The 21,672-nt window shown below is 50.3% G+C and overlaps 1 protein-coding gene across 5 annotated transcripts in view; it reads right to left on the reverse strand.

The window, feature by feature from the left end:
• The window catches only part of ZBTB7C (zinc finger and BTB domain containing 7C), a 380,971-nt gene that overhangs the window by 93,033 nt on the left and 266,266 nt on the right, over positions 1 to 21,672 (reverse strand). The window contains exon 1 of one of the 5 annotated variants that reach the window (XM_004059395.5): positions 16,691 to 16,910. The exons of the other annotated variants lie outside the window; for them this stretch is intronic. The gene's annotated coding sequence lies outside the window, so the exon portion shown is untranslated. Of the gene's footprint in view, positions 1 to 16,690; positions 16,911 to 21,672 lie in introns of those variants that run through there. 5 annotated transcript variants of the gene reach the window in all.

A 21,672-nucleotide genomic window follows, 5' to 3' on the forward strand; every position in this document is an offset into this window, starting at 1 on the left:
ATCACTTGAGGTCAGGAGTTCAAGACCAGCCTAGCCCACATGGCAAAACCTTATCTCTACCAACAATACAAAAATTGGGCACGGTGGTGGGTGCCTGTAGTCCCAATTGAGTCAGAAGAATCACTTGAACCTTGGAGGTGGAGGTTGCAGTGAGCCGAGATCACGCCACTGCACTCCAGCCTGGATGACAGAGTGAGACTCCGTCTTAAAAAAAAAAAAAAAAAAAAAAGAAGTGGTTAGGTCAGGGATATGTGTAGGAACTAGTGCTAGCAAGACAGGGATGTGTCTAGGAACTAATGGACACTGGGGGAGGAGGGAAAGTGGGAAGCAAAGAGACTCTAACCTGCCCCCAGCAAGTAGGTCTGCACAACCCCATTCACTTGGAGACTAAATGAAGCAGCTCCTTTGGCATCATTCACACAATCAGAGCTCCAGGCCTTGCCTGCCTTGCCTGCAGAGGATGCTGGGAAGGAGCAAGGTCAGTTTGCACACTTACATCCCTGGAACACCAGCCCTGAAGGACAGAAGCATGGCTGCAGGAGGCCGACTGATTTTGGGAGGTACCAAGAGAGTAAGTGGGTGCCTCAGGAGTCTCTGCCAGGACTCCAGGGCAGGCACAAGCCCCCAGAGCTGCCCCTGGTCTTGGGGAAGGCAGCCTCTTCTCACACCTACTCCTGCGCTCCCTGCAGAGCCATGCCCATGAGCACTGTTCTTCCCAGGCTTCTACTCCAGTTGAAAGAAAGCTGTCCCTCAAAGACAGAGATCCAGGCCATCAGCAGGCCATAACCCAGGAATTGTGGGTAGGGGAGGAAGAGGAGGTGGAATACCCATCTGGTGGCAAAACCATTGTATAAGCAACTGTCAGACATCATGTGACTGCATCTCACAGTTAGCTTGTGTCCCTCCACTGTCATCAGAGCCCAGGGATGGGATGCTGTCCCAGATGCTCTTGTGTGTCTCAAAACTTCTACAAATCTTTTCAAGTTGGCTTAATACTTTTTTTTAAAAAAAAAATGCACTTACTGTAACAAAATATTAAAGGCAAATTTAAGCGATGTACACACTAGAACTACTCCCAGCCCCCACACTTTACTGACCCTGTATCCACTTCTTAGCCCCCTCTGAGCCTGGATGAGATGCCTCCCATTGGTACATACCTGCAGTAACAGTGGCTCTATGAGGGTGTCTCCCTAGGGCAAATGGGATTCTGGATTTAGCAGCATGTGAAACTGATGGGCAGCAATTCACATGAAGGCTTTTGGATTGAATGAGAGGCTGGGTACAGGTAGGAGATAGCAAGACTGATGGTGTGAGCCATCACCTGGCCTGAGAGGCAGGTTTCCATCTGTAAAATAAGGGCTTAGGAGAGACGCTGAGCACTGCGGGGGACCTGGGCCCTGATGACAATGTGGGTACAGGGAGAGGAAAAAGGCTGTGCTGGGCACAGAGTGGCTCTGGTGTCCCGAGGGCTCAGGATGGCTTTAGGGGAGACAGCGTTCTCACCAAGCAGCAGCAGAGACCCATGGATGTGGAGGATACAGCATTAAGGCCTGAGCTGACCTGTGCCTGGGGCCCAGTGACATGCTTCAGTCCCTGGTGACTTACAGCATAACAGGAGGTTTCCTGCAGGTGTGGGGAGGAGGTGCCAGGCTCCTGCAGCCGAGCCAGCTGAGCTTGGAGCCGTCTAGATCTGGCTGTTCATGTTGCCGTGACCAAACCTCTCAGAGGCTGTGGAAACTGAGATCTTCTTGGACCAACAGCAATGCCAGCACAGCCCAGTGTAGGCACAGAGGTGTGGGCAGCACAGTTCCTCAGGGCCTCAGAACCCAGTCCATGTTGCTGTACAGTGTCTGGATCTGTTATTTTAATGGCGTATAATATTCAACTGAATGGATGGTCGACAATTGATATTACCATTTTCCTACCTTTGGCTGATTGTTGGTCATTTTTTTCTCTTTTGTTATGAAAATGTAGTTGTTTCATCTTTATTTTATAGGCACACGGGTGCTGCAGTAGGGTATGAGGGAGGTGGAGGGCAGAGACTATCATGCTGTCCTGCCCACGTGCAAGCTCCCTGTATAAGAGGCCTCCAAGCAAGAGGCACCATTAAATTCATGGTGCCAGATGGTTGCAGCCAATTCTTCTGAGAAGGCCCAGAGCAGCTGAGGCTGGTGAGGGCTGGGATCACAGTAATCCCTGTGATTACTGACTTAATATGTTACAACAGGCTCTGGAGAAGTATCCGAAATGGGCAGCAAAATGCAAGGGTTGGAGTTCAGGTGGTGGGGAGTGGCCTTCCCAGTGAATGAACTAGCTACTTTGGGCTTCCGGGATTCTTGTCCTGCTGTACATTCAGTCCAACCCAGGAGGAAGAAGAACTGCCCACACCTAAGCCTCCACTATATTAGCACCATTGTAGCTGCTCAGCAAACGAATGAATGAGTGGATGAGTGAATGAACAGACCAGATGGGAGCTGCTTATGTACTGCATGCACTCTAACTGGCCCCCACTCCCAACACACACACAAGAAAGTTGAAATATTCCCTCTTGGACTCTGACTCCTTGCAGGAGGGGATGCGGATCTATGGGGCTGGTCGAACTTGTCCTTGGGGCTCTGTCTGGAGGGGCCTGACACCCTGGGCTGTAGCATCTCTCTCCTGGCAGCTGTGGGTACCTGGGTGAGCTGCCCCCAGACACAGAGAGCAAGCAAGCCTGATGCCTATGGCTGTACCTCCATGTGGATCACTGATTGCTTTGTGATCACCTATCAAGTGATCACATGCTAGGGGCTGAAAGGGGGACAGAGAAAGCAATATAGGATATACTTCCTCCCTCTAGGAAGTTTACAAACGAATGAGAAAAATGAGTCACACCCAGGCTGCAGAGGGCACAGAGATGAGCCACCCAGATGGGGACCCCAGCTGCTGGGAGCAAGGTCAGCATTCAGCCCTCAGCTCAGGACAGCCCCATCAGGGTTGCAGAGAGCCACCTGGCCCAAAGTCACGCCTTCCAAGAACCGCACATTCAGCGACTAGGCAGGGCGTCAGAGGCCTGGGCGTTTTGGCCCAAGCTGGGACAAACTTGAAGAGGCCCTTTCAGCCCCAGAGGTCCCTGTGGGGTTGGCATAGTGGTAGGGCTGGCATTGCTGCAGCAACTCTCTCCCTCCCCCTGCCTCTTGCAGGAGTTGATCCCCTGAACACTCCTAACAAACATCCTGCATGTTAAACTGCTTCCTGGTCGGCTGCCCAGAGAACCCAGCCTTTCAAACAGGGAAGACGATACTGAAAAGTCAGTCATATGGCAACATTCAGGGTTAATTTTGTAGTTCAGGCTCTGAGCAGTATAAGAATGGTGAATATAGAAGTAAGTGCTGCAGGATGCATCCTTATAAAAGAGCTCTCCTTAGAAATGATCGTGTATATTTTTATTAATGAGATTGTAAACATAAACATGTATATTACGATTTTTTTTGTTAATGTGAAGGGTTGTTTCTCTCATATTTTATGTTCGATGTTCAGCTCTGGGGTCCCTGATGGACAGGAGGTGATGTAGCCTGGGGACAGTGAGATGGTTTCTTTCCTGCAGGGCTCAGCCAGCCAGGAAATATGCCAATTAAGGCAAAGCTCTCTGTGAGGAATCATTTCAGTTGTCAAGTTAACCCCATGACCTGGGGATCATAGGCTGGGTACTATCTCCCCAACTCTCCAGGCAGGCTGGGCCCTTTTAATTGGCATCAGTTACTTTGGGGCATGGTGACCTCTACCTAGAAATGTCGGATTCTTTGGAGATGATGAAAAAGCCGAACAAAGCCCGCAGTCTGTCTGCCCGACTGCAACCCTCAGGCAAGCCTGGGATGGCAGGCAGTGGGAATGGGTCCCTCATGTGAATGTATTAGGAGACACTGAGTAGCAGGTACCTTTCCTGGAAGTCAACAGCACATGCTGGAATAGAATCTGCACCACAGTCCTTAGACCCAAGCAAATTGCAACCAACCACCTTTGAGAACCATGGTGTTTTGTTACTAATTATCATTTGCACATGCTTTTACTACTCAGTTATTGTTTATCGTATATTAAGTTCATTATTACTACAGAGGAGCCAGCTGGAAGGGGGTGGGGTGAATCTGCATTGCCCCCTGCTGTTCTGTGAGGATTACTAGGGTCTCTGGGCACCTGCAGGGGTTTGGAGATGGTGGGCTGAACGGTTCCAGCACCATGGGATTAAGGCTGAGCACTCACCCTCAGGTAGCTGAGACCCAGGAATCCTGATAGGATGCTGGCTGGCATTTTTGGTTTGGTGTCTGTGAAGTGCTATCTGAGCCAGCCCAGGGGGCTCCAGTTCCTCAAGGAGCAGGTGTGGGTGAGAAAGCAGGAAAGCAAGGACAGCTTTTGGGAATGGACAGGCAGAATTTTAACACTGGTTGGGAGAAAGCCCCTTGCAGTTTTCCCCTCTCTCCACCTCTCTGCTCTGGGGACACCAGCGGTGGCCAGTTGTGACAGCCAGGATGGAGTCTAGGGCCAGGTCAAGGCAGGAGCAGCAACTGCTGAGCCACACCCTCAGCTTTCATCAGCCGTGGCAGGAGAAATGCCACGGTCACAGGCAGAATGCAGGGGCCACTGGGAAGCAGGGGAGGGGCAGAGGTTTGCTGCATGGGAGCTCTGAGTCAAAAACTACTTTCAAAATTATAGCTACTGTGTGCTAGATATATCGCATAATTTATCTTTTTGATCTTCTCATCAGCTCAGAGGACAACTATGATTATCCCACTGAACAGATAAACAACCTGGGACTCAGAAGTTCCAAGTAGTCCACAGTGACTCAATTAGAAAGTGGGTGAACTGAGGTGGGAACCCAGATCTAAGTGGATTCTTATCCAGTAAGGGCTTCCTGCTGTGGAAGCCGTGTAAGGGATCTCACTCCTGAATGGAATTCTGGACTAGATAGTGTCCGTAGGAAGAAGGTGACCCCAGCCCTGAAAGGTGCATCTCCCTCTGGCTGCCTTACAGACATCTGTTTTTGCACCCTTGAGCTACTGGTGGCTGGCTGCCTTGCTAGGGAACCCCCTTAATGGGGTGCATGGACAGCCCTCTGTGCCATGGTGTAAATGGCAACTTGTTTCAGGATTCGGCTAACCCTGTTCCCCAGACCACAGCAGACAGGGGAAGGATAACAGAGGTGCTGGCCATAACAATATGATGGCTGGAGAGGCAGTGAAGCACTGTGGAGTTGGTCTTGGGGGTCAGGCAGATCCTTATTCTGGGTCCACCATCCACCAGGGAAGAACTTTTAGACCAGGAGGGCTTCTGATGTCCTAACATTGTCTGCCTTGCCCCTCATTAGGTGGCCCCAGTAGACAAGGTGATCCAGGGCAGGAACCCTGCCTGGGCAGCCCCAGGAGACACTGTACAGCAGATAAAGTCTGGTGTGGTGTGGCTGCACTGAGGTCGCTAGCCATGCATTCTAAGAACGCAAGATATCATCGTGCAACTCTCTTTACCTAGTGTGCTTTGGGCAAGTGATCCTGGAAGGGCCCTGCCAAGAGGAGGGGAGCTGGCATGCTGGTGGCAGGGTCAGTAGAGAAGCACTGCGCACCGTGCAGTCAGGCTCCCAGGGAGTACTGCACATTTGGCCAGGACTATGCTTCAGGGATACATCATTTTTTATATCATTTGATTTCTTCAAAGGATATCATTTCAAAAATTTACATACAGGTATTTTCTATTTTCCTTTATTACCTCTCATGCTGACTTTCCCCATTATTATTACCTGTTCTCAGTCTCTGGTAATAATTACTTTTAAAAATCCATTATGAGATAATTCTTCACTATCATTGGTAAATGATTTAGTCTAAGAGCAGACCAGGATTTTGTCATAGACAGGTCTAAGAAGGGTCTTATTAATCACATCAGAACACCTGTGTCTTTAATATACCCTCTGATACCCTGGGGCTTGAAGACAGCCCTGGGCACCACTCTCCTCTGTCTTTATGAAAGCGGGGCTCTGAGGACAGCCCTAGACAGTGTGACCCCCAGTGGCTCTTGAATCCAATCACCTGGAACTGATTGTGGACTCCAGCCTGTCCTGACTTCCACAGTGTGTTGCTTAGCTGGTCTCAAAAATTTCAGCCCATTCTAGCTCCCCGGGGGAGATGCCCTCATTGGCTTCTCGTTACATGGGGACACCTGCTTGCAGTGGGGCCATTGTGATGAACCAGGCTTGTTATTTGAATGGCATGTGACACTTCCATTGCTTTGGGTTTCATCAATCCCTCTGAGGAGAGGTGTGTGTTGGGAGAAAGAGGGGAAGACCAGAGCTCTATGCTGAGTTTGTGGAGTTCTTCAACCTGGTAGGGGCAATCCTCTTGGAGTCCCTTGTAAGGCTGAGCATTTGTGTGGAGGATCTAAAGTCTTGCTGGCCTCAGGAAACAGAGAAAATGACTTCTACCTTTCCGCCTGGGCCCAGGTCAGAGTGACCATCTGCAGCCTTAGGGCAGGGAAGAAGGGGGAGCAAAAGAAATAGAGATGGGAGAGGGAGGAGGAAAGGGGGAGGGAAAAGAGAACCTTCAAGGTTCAAGGGCAAGAGCAATGAAGGAAGATGCACGTGGCTCAGTGAAGGTTCTGTGTAAATGGTGAAGGCCACCACTTGTGGAGTGTGCACAACAGGCCAGGCACTGATGGCTTTCCTGATTCAGTCTTCACATCAACCCTAGGAGGCTCCATCCCCATTTTGCAAATGGGGAAACTGTAGCACAGAGAGGTTAAGTAACTAGTCCAAGGCCACGGAGCCTGCAGATGACAGAGGTAAGACTTGAACCAGGCCCTGATTCCAGAGCCTATGTGCTAAGAGGCTGTGCCATACTGCTTCATCATCAGTCCCAGCTCAGAGCACCTCCCTGAAAGTGCTAAGAGGCTGTGCCATACTGCTTCATCATCAGTCCCAGCTCAGAGCACCTCCCTGAAGGCTCCCCTGAGCCCTTGGTCGAGACCTCCTCCCCCTGCTCTGACACTGAACAGCACCGTCTCTCTTGTACCACTCAGCTGAATGTCATGCCTGATTCTATAGAATCTTGCTTCATTTTTAGTTCTGGTCTTACCTGGGTAAGTGGATGACAACTCTTTAGAAGGAAGGGGCCAAAGACCTGCATGGGTGTCCTACAGGGGTCAGCATGGGGTCCGCACACAGTAGGTGCTGCTTTGTCTTTGCTGATGAGGCATCGCCTTCGATGGCCCCCACTGGTTGTGAGGAAGGCCTTGTGGGCCAGCATTTCTCCTCCCAGGGCCCCACTGTTCTCCCCTCGGTTCTCCCCACGTGAGGCTCACTCGGCCTTTCATCCCAGCGTGGGCTTTGGGGTTGGCCGATGCTCAGCTCCTCTCCTCTGCCTGGGGCTGCAGAGAGTTCACCACTGTGTTATTGGAAAAGCTTCCAAGAGTTGGAGCCAGGTTCACTCAGAGGGTGCACCACAGGAGTGGGAGAGGAGGGATGGGAGGGAACATGGAGAGAAGCTGTCCCCTCGGCAGGGAGCAGTGGCGGGAGAAGGGAGGGAGAAAGAGGCAGCGGATTTGAGAACCCCACAGCTGCGTGTCCACAAGGGCCGGCCAGAGGCCGCCCAGCCCAGCCAAGGGGCCTCCTCCCCAAGGCCTGAGCCATCTGGAGGACCCCGTAAGCTCCATCTTTATGTTCGCTCCATTTGTTCTCCAACCTTCCCTGGGTCATACCTACTGTTACCATGAAGAGCTCCACAGGCCTACAGGAAATCACTCCTGCCTGCCTGAACATCAGCCTCTGGGCTGTCCAGTTCAGCTTGACCTTTGGGAAGCTCCTGGTTCTCCCTGCAATGCCCCGAACCGACTGCTCCCCGCAAGGTGCCCTCACTCTGGCCCTTCATCCTCCTCTCCATTTAGCCGCCTGCCAGGCTGTTCTCATGCACCGGCCACACAAGTGGCTAGAAATGTGGCATGATTAAAGTGGTCTAGGAAGTCCCCTTCCCCGAATAAACAACTGGCTCCATGCACTGCCCAGAGTGCCTGACTTTGCTTTTTCCTTATGCCTGAGTCCCATCATTAGAAATGTCTGCTGGCCGGTTCACAATTGTAAAGATATGGAACCAACCTAAGTGCCCATCGACCAATGAGTGGATAAAGAAAATGTGGCACACATACACCATGGAGTACTACTCAGCCACAAAAAGGAACAAAATAATGTCTTTTATAGCAACTTGGATGGGGCTGGAAGCCGTTATTCTAAGTGAAGTAACTCAGGAATGGAAAACCAAATTCCGTATGTTCTCACTTGTAACTGGGAGCTAAGCGATGGGTACGCAAAGGCATACAGAGTGGTATAATGGACACTGGAGACTCAGAAGGGGGAGAGCAGAAAGGGGGTGAGGGATAAAAAAACTACATATTGTGTACGATGTATACTACTTGGGTGAGGAGTGCACTAAAGTCTCAGATTTCACCACTATATAATTCAGTCGTGTAACCAAAAACCACTTGTACCCTAAAAGCTATTGAAATAAATTTTTTTTTTTTAAAGAAAGAATTGTGCGCAGGTAAGCCTTCTCTTTCAAATACAGACACCCTGAGAAGGGGACCATGTGGTAGTGAGTGTCTCTTCCACACCTTAATGTGAATTCGTGCAAAGAACTGGATTTTCCTAATAACTAGGTTTGATCATCAGAACGAGGGGATGAGGTGAGGGGTTTGAAAGGGTGCTGAGAGCTTAGATGGGATGATTTCGGAACACAGATTCCTGGATGGGTGGGTCTCAGCGGGTGGGGAGAGGAATTTGAGCAGTGTAGGAAAAGCATGAAGATACCAGGGGAAAAAAAAGTGTGCTGCAAATGCCCGTTTCACTTCCCTCCAAAAAAACTGCCAAAGGAGAGTGGTGAAAAACCAAAGGTCAAAGACACACTCAGGGTGGCTTCATAACTTCCCAATGTCTCCATCTCCTGGTTAGAACCAATGTTTATGTATTAACTGAAGACACACACACACCCAGAGAAAGTCCAAAAAAAAAAAAAAAACAAAAAAAACCACATAGCAATGCCCAGAAAACTACCCCAATCATGTTCCTTTCAAAGCTGCCAACTGAGGAGCCCTCCCTGATCAGTCGGAGGCAGATCAGACCTGTTTCCTTTAATTGCAACTTCCACCCTTCTAGAATTTCTCCTCCTCTGCAGGTCCAGGCCACAGAGACATTAATCCCTATTCAAGTGAAACTTCAAGGTTTTTCCTTCTATTAAAAAAATGAAAAACAAAAAACTCTCAAAACACCCCAAAGCAGTGTCTCTAATGTCACTGGTGTGTGCATTTGCCCGGAAGGGAGGGAGAGGCTCCAGGCACGGCACTGCATGGAGGCCTGGCCTCAAGTTTCCTCACCTGGCCTCTCTCTCGTTGAAAGGCAGAAATGCAACCCTTGGTCCCTCCTCCACCCCACTTCCCCACCCCCTGACAGCTTTAATAAACTGTGATTATTTCAGTCCCTACAGCACAGCTGTCCTGTGAACTGTCCAGTCAGGGTTATGGGGTGGAAGCCAAGGGCTGGAGTGTGGAGCTCAGATCTCCGAATAAACCGGCCCTCCCTTTCCCTCCTCTGCCTGCCTGCTCCCTAGCAGGTGGGAGTCGAGGAGGAGGGCGGTCTCTGGCTGAGACCAGGGATGACAGAAGCATTTTCTGAGCAGCCTGCTGATGGCAGAGCCCCAGTAGGGGAGGGTAAGGGAGCAGAGCTTGCAGACAGGGTTAGGGGTGGAGTCGCCTTACCTACGTGCTGTGAATGCAGGCCTCTCCAAAATCCTCCTTCATCCCAATCAAGGAGCCCTGAAATTGCACCTCTAGAGATTAACCTCAGGCTGCTTCTCTGCTTAAAATGTGCTGGTGCATTATTTGAGGACAGAAATGGAGCTTTAGTCACTTTGTCATTTACAGGAGGTATTTGGGAAATGTTGGTTGAATGAGTGATGTTCTGGGCCGCTATTAGAAATAATAATAGAAGAGGAGGAGCAAAGCTCTGGGGGCTTTAACGGAAGTGGGCAGGGATGACCCTGAGTGGGGAGGGAGAAGAAAGTGATGCTAGGTCAATCCTACCATATCACAGTTGTGCACACAGCTAGCCAGGGCAACAACACGGGTGATCTGGTCCTTGCCCTTGAAGAGCGTGACTGTCTTACCAAGTAACGGCCATTTGTATGACTCTGCTAATCCTCCTCCGAGAAGTTGGGAAAATTGTCCTCAACACTCAGAATGGTCAAAGCTGAACTTCAGAAACCATCTACTTAAAGGCTCTCTGAATCATTTTCAGCAGCAGAAGCCCCCTTTTATAAATAAAATTTTGTACAGAACCAGACCCACACAGATCTGTTGTGCTTGAGCCAGCTGTGTGAATCTCTGTGGAGAACACCAGCGTAATCCATCCAACTCCCCATTTCAAGTCAGGAAATTGAGGCAAAGAGAGGTTAAAAAGTGTTCTCAGACTTCACCACAATCACCTCCAAGCACCCGGTGGCCTCCCTTGAGATTCAACTTCAGTACTTCTTGGGTAGGCATGGGCATCTATAATCTTTTATTTATTTTTATTTTTTACTTTTTTGAGATGGAGTCTTGCTCTGTCACCTAGGCTGGAGTGCAGTGGTCCCATCTCAGCTCACTGCAACTCCCACCTCCTGAGTTCAAGCGATTCTCCTGCCTCCGCCTCCCTAGTAGCTGGGATTACAGGTGCGCGCCACCACGCCTAGCTAATTTTTCTATGTTTAGTAGAGATGGGGTTTCACCATATTGGTCAGGCAGGTCTCGAACTCCTGACCTCAAGTGATCCGCCCGCCTCCGTGTCCCAAAGTGCTGGGATTACAGGCGTGAGCCATGGCACCTGGCCTGAAATCTTTTAAAAGACTTTATAGGTGATTGCAACATGTAATCAGGTTTAGGAACTGCTGGACTAAGCACTATTTGATGGTGAAGAGTCCATTCATAGCAGAGCATAGTCCAGGCTGCTCTTGGGTCATACAAGCCAAATTCCATTACGATAACTTCCAAGAAGCACTGGAATTCATTTCTGGTCCTCAGGTTTGGCTACACTGAACATGATGCCACAGAATGGCTAATGACCAGGACTTAGGATGTTCTAATGAAAGGACAGTTGTTGTTGTTTTTTTTTGTAATGTTTGGTTGTCTTCATACTAGGTGAGTTCCCCCATGCCAGTTGGCTCAAATTTGTCTTTGTTAAGGGTGTTAGTTATCCTATTCAGTCCCATAGGCATAAAACTGGGATAAAATGATTTCATTGTGGAGCTGAAATATCAGCATGAAATAGAGTACTCAGCCGTACAAAGTGACTGTCTTATAGGAACACAGAGGGAAAGCTCAGTATAGAGCTCTGGGACATGCAAAGGAAACACCAGGGTGTGCAGGATGCTCAAGAGGTCTGAATGGCTCTCACTATACCTATAGAAAGCAAGCATGGCTGAGCTGATCCCAGAATATTTCCTGGCTACTGCTCCCTTGAGCATATAAACCCTTAAAAATAGGACGGCTACAATAAAAAGGCCATATTATCAACAAGTGTTGGTGGGGATATGGAGAAACTGGAACCATCACATACCTGCTGGTGGGAATGTCTAATGGTACAGCCACTGTAAAAAAACATTCTGGTAGTTTCCCAAAGGGTAACTATCAAGTTACCATATGACCCAGCAATTCCACTCCTAGGTATATACCCCAAAGAAATGAAAACCTAGGTCCACACAAAAACGTGCAAATGATTGTTCAAAACAGCATTATTTACAGAAGCCAAATATGGAAACAATCTAAATATCCATCACGGGTAAATGGATTTACCCACTATGGGTAAATATCATTATGAATGGGTAAATAAAATATGGTATATCTATACAAGGAATATTGTTCAGCAATAAAGAGAAATGAAGTACTGATGCATGCTACAAAGCTAACGACTCAAAAGTGTTAGGTTAGTTGAAAGACACTAGTCACAAAAGACCACATATTATCTGATTCTATTTATACGAAAGGTCCAGAATAGGCAGATCTATAGAGACAAAAGGTAGATTATTGGTAACCTAGGACGGCTTGGGGTGAAATGGGCAGTGACTGCTAATGGGTACAGTATTTCCTTTGGAGTAATCAAAATACTATAAAACTGATTATGATAATGGTTACACAGCCCTGCAAATATGCTAAAAACCATTGAATTTACACTTTAAATGGGTGGATTATATGCTATGTGAATTATATCTCAATAAATTTTATTGACTGTTTTATTAAGAAAAACAGAAACAAAACAAACATTAGAAAAGTTTCTGTTGTTTAAGTTCTGTTTAATAGAGGCAGCCTCTGCTAGATTTCCCTAGGGCTTATGGATGGCAAGTGTCAACAGGAGCTGAGACCACTGTCATCTCTCCAGTGACCTCTTCCAGTGGCTCCAGAAAGACCAACGGACCAACCTGTTGTCTCCAGAAACAATTTAACAGAATTGTCAGCCAGAATCCACAGCCAAGAAAGCAATAGCCCTGCATGTATGTGTACAACGCATATGTGTAGGCAGCACAGATTTTCCTGAAGGCCAAGTCCAGTTATATGATATCATTTGGGAGGGCCACATGTACATTTGCATCTGGTTTGCATGTAATTTGGAAAAGCCGACATAGATCGTGTGCCGTATTATTAGGTAATTTTTCAAGTTTGGAGTCTCGGAGTTGCTCCACTCAATTTGGTCAGTGGAGGGACTCAGTTATTGACTGATGAATTACAGCTTGCTCCGGGGTTCCTGGCCTAGGAGGGGCAGCCTGTGGTCATGCAAGCTTTCCTGTTCTGTGTTCCATGCACACACAAGCCAAGCTACCATTGGGGGGCAGCTCTTATCCCACGGGGGGAACCTCCTTCTCACTAGCTGGCCTCTGGCGTGGAGGAGGGAGGTGCATGGGTGCGGATGAGGTGGAAGGAGGCCCACTCTAGCTGATCCCCTTCCAAGCAAGGCCTAGATGGAGGGGACCTTCCAAATGGAAAAAAGGGAAAATGACAGAAGAGAGCAAGCATTCCTATTTATCTAAACACAGGATCAAGATGTACAGTAGGAAAGTGAAATTATGCTGCAATTTTGAAAGTCATCCACTGAAGATAAACTCTCCCTTCAAAGGAATTACTCATTTCACTCCATCATGATACCTCAGGGTCTATCAGTATTCAAATTTATTAAGCAATAACATGCAGAATGTATGATATAAAGGGCCTGTGTCATCACACATTCCCCATGCTATTTTTTTTTTTTGCTAAGTCATGAGAAGTGCAGCAAGTTAAAAATCAAACAAAAATTAACAAGCACACACACACAAGATGGAAAATAAATCCTCCGTGGAAGTTACTATGAAGCAGGCGGCTTTAGAAAGGAAAAACACAATCTCTGACTAATATGAAGGAGACTCCAAATTGCTCTTGGCAACAATCTCTCAACCCGATTCCCCTCCCTCTATTCATCTCCACAGTTCCCAGCCAAAGGAAAATAAACTGAACAGCTCTCTCCCTGGCCCAACCTGTAGGGCTGCCTGGCTGAGCAAGGGCTGAGCAAACAAACATCCCCATGCAATTATACACCTGTGTAATTGCTGTAAACACTGGGATAGCCAGCCGGGTGCTCACGGCCCTTATCAAGCTGATAATCTCAATATTGGGGGAAAATGCCTTTATTCTGGCAGCACGACATCAAGGTAGTATGCAATATGATCTTGTGACCTCAAACCCAGGATTTTTTTTTTTTTTTTTTTTTTTTTTTTTTAAGAAAAGGAAGTAGAAAAAAACTATTCTTCTAGCAGGAGTCGGTAACAATTCTGGGGAAAGAAAGTCCCAGAGCATCACTCAGATGGGTAATAGCTTCAAGGCAAGATTTATCAGTTCACCTTCCTCACAAAAGTGATAGTTAATTTTAGAGGTAGTTATCTTAAACCTATTACACCATTCAGGATGGAAGGAGAGTTAACAGGCCAAACGCCCCAGATTATTTATGGCTGCTCTGTCTCAAACATCCATCCAACACCATTCTATTAGGACAGATATGTCTGGTCAGCTAAAACGAAGGAGGACAGGATTCTCAGGAAATGGCATTGTAAGTGGAGATGTAAGTGGATGAAGGGTCTTTCAGTTGAGTCCTAAAACCGCCCCGGAAGGCCAAAGTGAGCTGCTCTGTGAACCATGTACGGTCTAGAGACTCGGGTTCTAGTCCTGGCTTTGCTACCAACAAGTCCTGTGAGTGTAGACAAGCTTCCCTCCCCAAAGGTAAGGGCAGGCGCTTGAAGCTAAACTCGAGTCCTATGAAAATGCCATCCTGGCCACTGAGGAAGTGGGCAGATGCATCAGGAGGGTGACACCCTGGGACAGTTCTCAGCCCGGCCAGCACTGATCCAGAGAGAGATGCCAGTACTCTCAGAGACTGTTTGGGCCTCTTCTTGTCATCTCCAGCTGGCATGTGCCAAAAGTGCAGACTCTTCGAAACCCACAACTGTAAACCCTAAATGAATAATCTGAACAGCAGGGGCTCAAACAGCTTCCTGGGCACTTGGGGCAGAGGCTGACTGTGCTGTGTGCACTCCACTGCATCCCCTTGAACCAGGGACAAGTCCTGGTGACTGCAGCATGGAGACTCCAGTCATTCTAACTTCCCCACTCTTTCGTCTCCTTCCTTCTCCCTCTCCTCCTCTTCATCCAGGCCTCCTGCTGCTGCTTCTCAACAGCAATGCCTCCCAGGCTCCTTCCCAGGCTCCATCTCACTTCATCCAACCCTTTGAGGGTTGCACTATTACTATTACTATTACTATTACTATTCCCATTGACAGAGGCCAGAGATCCCGTCTGATTTCAGTTACTGATGTATGCCCAGCACTTAGCATGGTACCTGGACACATACAGTAAACAATACAATAGCGTTGAATAAATGACTGATTGTTTAAAAAGAAAATGACATAAAAAAAGTTAATATTAAGTGTAACACATACTATTTTCTGTTGTACTATAATTATACCAAGGCGATTCCTGTCTCTGCAATTAAAGTGTAAGATTCTAAAAGACGTGGGGTACAATGAGTGGCTTTCAATCCTGCCTCTGCTACTACCTGGACAATGTACTTAACCCATTTGGGCCTCAGTTTCCCCATCTGCAAAGTGGGGCTAATGATTCATATCTGATGTGGCCTAATATGAGTCTTTTTTGGGAGAGTGGGTTCTTTTTCTATGCAGCCCAGGTTGTGCCTTAAGGGGGGAGGACCGGCACTGGGGCTACTTTTCTTTCCTGGAGTTTCACCCAGCGGGGGTTCCTGAGCCTTTCTAAGCCCAGAGAAGATTTAACTGGGTGAAAGAAGGGGGACGGAGGGAGTGGAGCTGAAACTTGAACCTGGCAGAGCCTTTACCACCTCCAAGCCAGCGCGCCCCTCCCCCTTCCAAAAAATCTTGTATCTCATCTGGAGAAACTGCTCGATTGTTTCAATCACTTCCTTTCTATTTTCAAAATTCCGCATTTAGAAGAACTGGAAGTGGTCTGCCACTAGCCGACCAATAAGTCGCTGGAGTGGGGCTTCCTTCTGCGCGAAGCTGGGTACCAGCTATTCAAAGAAAGAAGGCAGCCGCCCGCTGCCCACCTGCCTGCCGGCACAGACACAGCCGGGACAACGGAAGCCAGGAACAGAAAGGAGCGACCCCGGAGCCCTCACCACAGAGCACGGGGTGGGGGACCCGACGCTGGATGCTCCGCGCGGGGTGGGCGGCGGGCAGGAGGGCGTGGGTGCTGTGTTAGGGGGAAGCTCTCTCCATCGTCCTTCCCAGGCCAGCCCCGCGGCCGCTGGGCCCGCCTGCAGGAACTCAGGCGCTCCAGTGGGTGACGCGGGCCCGGGCGCCCGCGGGAGTGGGGACGCACGGGGTCAGTCCTTTTGCGCCACCCACACCGGGCCGCCTCCGGAGCTGAGAGACTACAGCTCGACTCGCCTGCTCGGGTGGGAGTGCTCCCCATCCACTCACCCCCCAGGTTGGAGTCCAGGGAAGAGCCCCCCACCCACCCAGCTCAGCGCGCGATTTGAGCCCAGGGACCTGACAGGACTCCCGCCGCGCGCCTAGCTGGACTTCTGCCAATCGCTCCTTTAATTTCTGCCCGTATCGCCGGACCTCGACTTTTGCCAAGTTGCCATGGCTTTTGTCCCCCCTCCCTCCCGTCCCCAAGTTTTGCATCTGACTCTCAGGAGGACCAAGCATTCTTGGGGGAGACAATTTAAACTACCAATGTACACCCGCAACTCCCTCTCGGAGTGCCCTTACGTTCCTTCGGCTGGCCCCTCGCCCCAAAGGAGCCCGCTGGCGTGGGCCGGCGGCAATGGGGCAGCGGCGAGAGTTGCTCTCTGCAGAGTTCCAGATCCTCTCTCCTATTTCGGAAGAGGTGCTTGGCCCCACGCCCCGCAGGAGCTCCGGCGAGGCGGGGGGAGTTGAACGCTTTGCGGACGCCGCCACCCGCGCCAGCCGGAGCCGCCCCGCGGCCACCCGGCCACAGGGTCCCCGCAGCGCGTAGCGAGAATGCCCGCAGCGCCCGAGCTCTCCCGGCCGCCCGGAAGGGCTTCCTCCTCCACCCCCTCCCCACGGCCCGGCCGCTGGGCTCCCCAGAGCCCCGATCCTAGCCCAGAGGCGGGCCGAGGCCGCCGCAGACCCACCTGGCCGCCCGGGGGACGCCGCGCTCGTGCCCGGGCCGTGTCCTGAGCGCCGCCAGGGTCCCGGGCTGGGAATCCACGCGGCCGCGCTGCTCGCGGGAGCCTGCCGCAGCCGGCGGGAGGTTGTCATTGATTCGTGCTGGGCGAGTTAAGCCATTCCAGGAGTGGTTTTGAGAGAGCACTCCCTCCCCTCCCTCCAACCAGAAGTATTTGGCCGGGAGCCCCTTTGGTCCACCTGTACTGTTAAGCGCAGGACAGGACGATCTCACCACTCGCGCGTTACGCTTCACTTTATGACACCAAATTAAGCTATTTGGAAAAAGTAAAGCAGAAATAAAGGCAAGGGCGGTGGAGGAGCTTTTCTTTTCCCCTCTTTTCTCCCGGGTTCCTCCGTTTTGTTTTTTGTGGGTTCCCCCCCCCCTTCTCTAGTACTTCACAAAATGACTTAGCACTTATCTCAAAGCAAGGGAGGCTTTTTATTATTGTTTTATTCAATTCAGCGTGTCTGTCTTTTTAGAGGCAATTTATTTCCATTTGCCTGAAACCTAAGCCCAATAAAATTACTAGAATTATATGTTTTCTCCTTACAGGGTCGTGAGTGTAACTTAACCAAATCAAACACTGCACAGCAATCCTTTAAGTAACAAAAAAAAGAGGGAGTGCAGGAAGTAACCACAGCACTGCAGCTCCCTCCTCCGCTGGGGGTCATGAGACCTTGTGGGTGGGACCCACAGACACCCCTTCCCCTCGAACAAACAGACATATCACGCAGGCTGACTCAGAAATGCCAACTGGAGATTCCGGCAGTCCACACTGGGGTGGGCCAGCCACCAATCACAGAGGTGTGGCCAAACACCCTCTCCCAGGCCTTTCCTTCAAACCTCACACAAACCTCTCCTTCAAGCCTTCTTGAAAACTGCCACCTGGGAGGCTCTGGCCAGCTGGATGCTGTCAGGCCTCTTTTACCCTGGAACTGACTGGTCACCTGGAGGAAATAACCATTTAATGCCTTGATACCTCTGCTGACTGTTCTCAGAAATGGGGGAAGCGCCAGGAGAGTGACTCTTTCCTGTTGATCATCTTACCCCGGTGCCATGGAAAATAAGCACAAAACAAGAGTCCAATGAGGTGCTTGGCCTTCCATGGCCTCTGCCACTCTTCTCCGGCAGGCCATGAGCCTTAAAGGATCCTGAAACCAGAAGTAAATCTCACAGGTGCATTGGCCATGAAGGTCCAGGGATGAGGCTGTGATTTGCAGAGCCCCAGAAAGATGGTTCAGACAAAACTATCTCCTCCAACAGGTGCCCCTTGCCTGAAATTCCAATGTTAGAGATTCATTCCTTCTCGGGGTATGCCCTGCAGGGAGCCTGCCCCAGAGAGGCAGGGAAACTTGCGTCACGAAGGCAGGAAATGTCGGGTCTCTCTCTGTGGTTCCCTCTAAAACTGTAAATACCCACCGCTGCAGGCAGGGGAGCAGGCATTTCCACAATAGACTAGAATGCATCTGTCAAACCCTCCATGCTGTGGAAAGAGGGCTGTGGACTGCTGCGTGAGGGGAGAGAGAGGCTGGGCAGCCAGGATATGGTGGGGAGAGGCTGCTAGGTCAGGGAATTGGGTGCTGAAGGGAAGAAGCAGGGGTGCTTCATCAGAGCAGGTGGACAGTTTCCAAGATTGGATGACTCCATAGCTTTTTATCAAAACCAGGTACTCCCGGAACACCCAAGCCAAAGACTGAGAAGTCAAATCCCTTTGTCCACAAAGGCACTAGTTAAATATCCAATGAAGCATAACTCCACACTCCACTCCCAGACCCCAGGAGGTAAAGGTGCCAACACATGACTTGGATGGAATCAGTATGAATCCAGAAGTGTTTGCTGTGTGCCTGTAAAGGGTTTGCCTCAGCGGCCTGGGTGGAGGTGGGGTGGGTGCAGTGGGGTGCCAACCTCGGAGCCTCTCTTCTTGTGGGGCAGATAAAGCACAGGCGGACTGGACAGTGGGGCAAGGTGCATCCAGCACCCTGTGTGTGCATAAGGAACAGGGCAGTGCTTTTGCAGAGCAGTTAGTAAGGCAGGCTCACAGGGACAGGGCTACAGGAGGAGTGGGGCTGGGCAGGCCTGGAAGATGGTGCTGCAGGGAGCAGGAGAGGAGGGCATGTCAGGTGTGGGAGTGGAGGCAGGAGGGGGAGTCACTGGGGAAAGCCAGCAGCTGGCCTGGTTCAGAGGGTTCTCTCAGTAGTTAAGAAAACAGGAGGGGGTCTATGAGGTAGAGCCAGTTTATGGGTGCAGCTTCTGGCTGAAAGGAGAGAGTGCAGGGCAGGGCCTTGTTTGGAGAGGAGGAAGGATGGGAGCACCTTTTCAAACCCAGCTGGAGCGGGATGTGGGAGGGAAGCTGTAGGGAGGGGTGCACAGAGTTGAGGTGCCCAGCCCAGCTTACCCCCAGGCGGCTCCTCCTAGCCAGGGTTCCAGCCCCCGGACTGGAAGGAGTGTCTGGGTAGGCTATGGGTGGTGCCAGGGCCAATGATATTGCAGCCAAGAGCCTGGGGAGAGCTGGCTGCTGTCCAGCCCACCGGCTGGGTCCTGCAGTGGACAGTGAATGCCACTCCTCCCTCCCCCTAATCACTGTGTGTGTGTGCCCTGCTGGGACACACCCTTCAGAATGGCTCTGGGCACAAAGTGGGGAGCCCCACCCCACCACCCCTCCAGCCTCCCTCAGTGCCAGCTGCCTCCTGGGAACAGGAACATAAAGCAGTCTCAGTGAAGTGGGTGGGGAGAGAGGGCAAGGGGAGGCTCCCAAAGCCACCCAAAGAAGGGGCTCTGGATGCACCAGACTCCAGATCTGAGTGTGCATTTCCTTTTGGGCCTGGATTCCTTCCTAGGCCCTCTTTGGCCTCCTCCTCCTCCTCAGCTCCCTTCCTCCAGCCCTAGCCCTTCTCAGCCCCCACCTCTGGCTCCCCGCCTTCCCGGTTCAGGTCAGCCAGAGCACGTGGAAGCCCGCTGGCTTCACATGGCCAGCCTGCCCTGACTTTCACAGCTGGCTCCAAACTCAACAACTCACTCATGTTCCAGTGAGGACGAAAGCTCCTACTTCAACCACCGAGCATGGCTCAGAAAGCTAAACAGAAGCACATAAGCAAACATGCTACTGTCTTAACTTGAAACCTCAGCAGGGCCTAGTCATCTGCTGGGGTTGTAATGTAGGCACACAAACAGCTTTGTGCCCACAAGCACACGCAGATAGAGTGTCTGCACACACGTGCATAAAGAGGCAGACATATGTATGAGCTCTGTGATCTGCAAAGAGTATACTAATATCGACTGAGGGCCTATGCCCTCACTCTATGCAACCACGCTGTGAGGTAGATCTTGTTATTTCCTCCATCTTACTGATAAGGAAACTGGAGCTCAGAGAGGTTTTACAACTTGTTTAAGGTCACACCGCCTGACATATGATAAAATTGGACATCACACTGCATCTTTGTGACTCTGGTGACTCAAGGCAACCCTGGGGTTCAAGCTCTGGCTCTTTGGTTCATACAATTGGTTCCCTAAGGGGCAGTGTGGTTTGCTGATGCATACCTCAGTTTATCCATCTGAACAAGCAGGGTAATGACTCTTCCTGAACCCAAGAGGGTATTGTTAGGCAGGGGGAGGCTGAGATGGAGGTTGGCCTTTGGTAGAGTGCTGAAGCAAGTCATCCTAGAGGATGTGCAGACATGGGAATGAGTGATACTCAAGCCAGAAACTCAGCGCCACGCTTGCTGCCTCCCTGTCCTTCCCGGCCCCCACCCCCGCCCCCAGCCAAACCATCCATCAGCGAGTCTGTCTCCAAAATAGAGCTCGAACCTGCCCTCTTCCTGCCACCTCTGCCACTGCTGCCCTTGGCGGAGCCTCTATCCCCTCTCACCTTGACTTCTACAGGCACCTCCTAACTGGTCTCTCTGCCCCATTCCTGTTCTGCTCCTTCGGCCCAACGCCACACGACTGCCAAAGCAATCCACTTAAAACAGGCATCTGGTCCTGTCATAGGGCACTCACATGCACTTTAGACTATTCACCATAGCCCTCAAGGCCCTTCTCTTGCCAAACTCCCTGCACCCCATACTGCAATCACAGACAGGCATCCCCCCTGCACCCCCACCCCCCACACTGTTCCTTCTCCTTCCTGCTGTGGGACTTGGCTTATGCAAATTTCCCAGCCTGAAATGCTCCCCCAACTTTGGGTCTTGCAGGAATGTCACCTCCTCAGAGAGGCCTTTCCTGACCACATAGATAAATTAGGATCTTGTGCCCCATTATCTATTTCAGACCCTTGATCAAAGGATTCATGCTCGCATTGATTTTATTATTTGACTGTCCCTCCCACTAGAATGTTGGCTACTTGATGGCAAGGACCCATGCATCTTTTCTTACTGTATCGTGCCTGGTATGTCACTGGCCCCAGGCAGGTATGTGTGGTACAGGTGTTTATTGAGAGAATCCTAGATCTGGGAAACAGAAGGACTGGATCTTGTCTTGATGAAATTCTTCCATTATAGAGAAAATTTGTGAACCAGGCGGGGAAAAATAACCCATAATCTCATCACACTAGGTAGGCTAATATTTATGGTGTCATGGTGGCGTGGGCAGCGGGTCAGTCTTTCTCTCGCTGGAGTGAACATTTCACACCGCATTTAACACAGGCTCCACTTGTCATTCCTCCTTGTACTTCTTGGATGCTTAACAAATGTTTAATTAAATTTTGAGGAAAACTGAAAGAAAATGCAACCAGCTCAAGGGAGGAGGGACATGCCAAGCCTCTTCCTTCGTGGCCCCTCTGGCTTCCTGTCCAATCACAGGCTATGACCTCACCGTTCTGAACTCCACTGTTTGCATATTAGCACCTGTGGATTGTAATGGCATGGCTCTATCACTTTCATCCACAGATCAGATTTTATTGAAATGTATTGAATGCCAATTTGAAATAATAATGCATTGCCATTTAGCATC

The sequence above is a fragment of the Gorilla gorilla genome, chromosome 17, assembly GCF_029281585.2.
Source record: "Gorilla gorilla gorilla isolate KB3781 chromosome 17, NHGRI_mGorGor1-v2.1_pri, whole genome shotgun sequence".
Taxonomy (NCBI): Eukaryota; Metazoa; Chordata; class Mammalia; order Primates; family Hominidae; genus Gorilla; species Gorilla gorilla.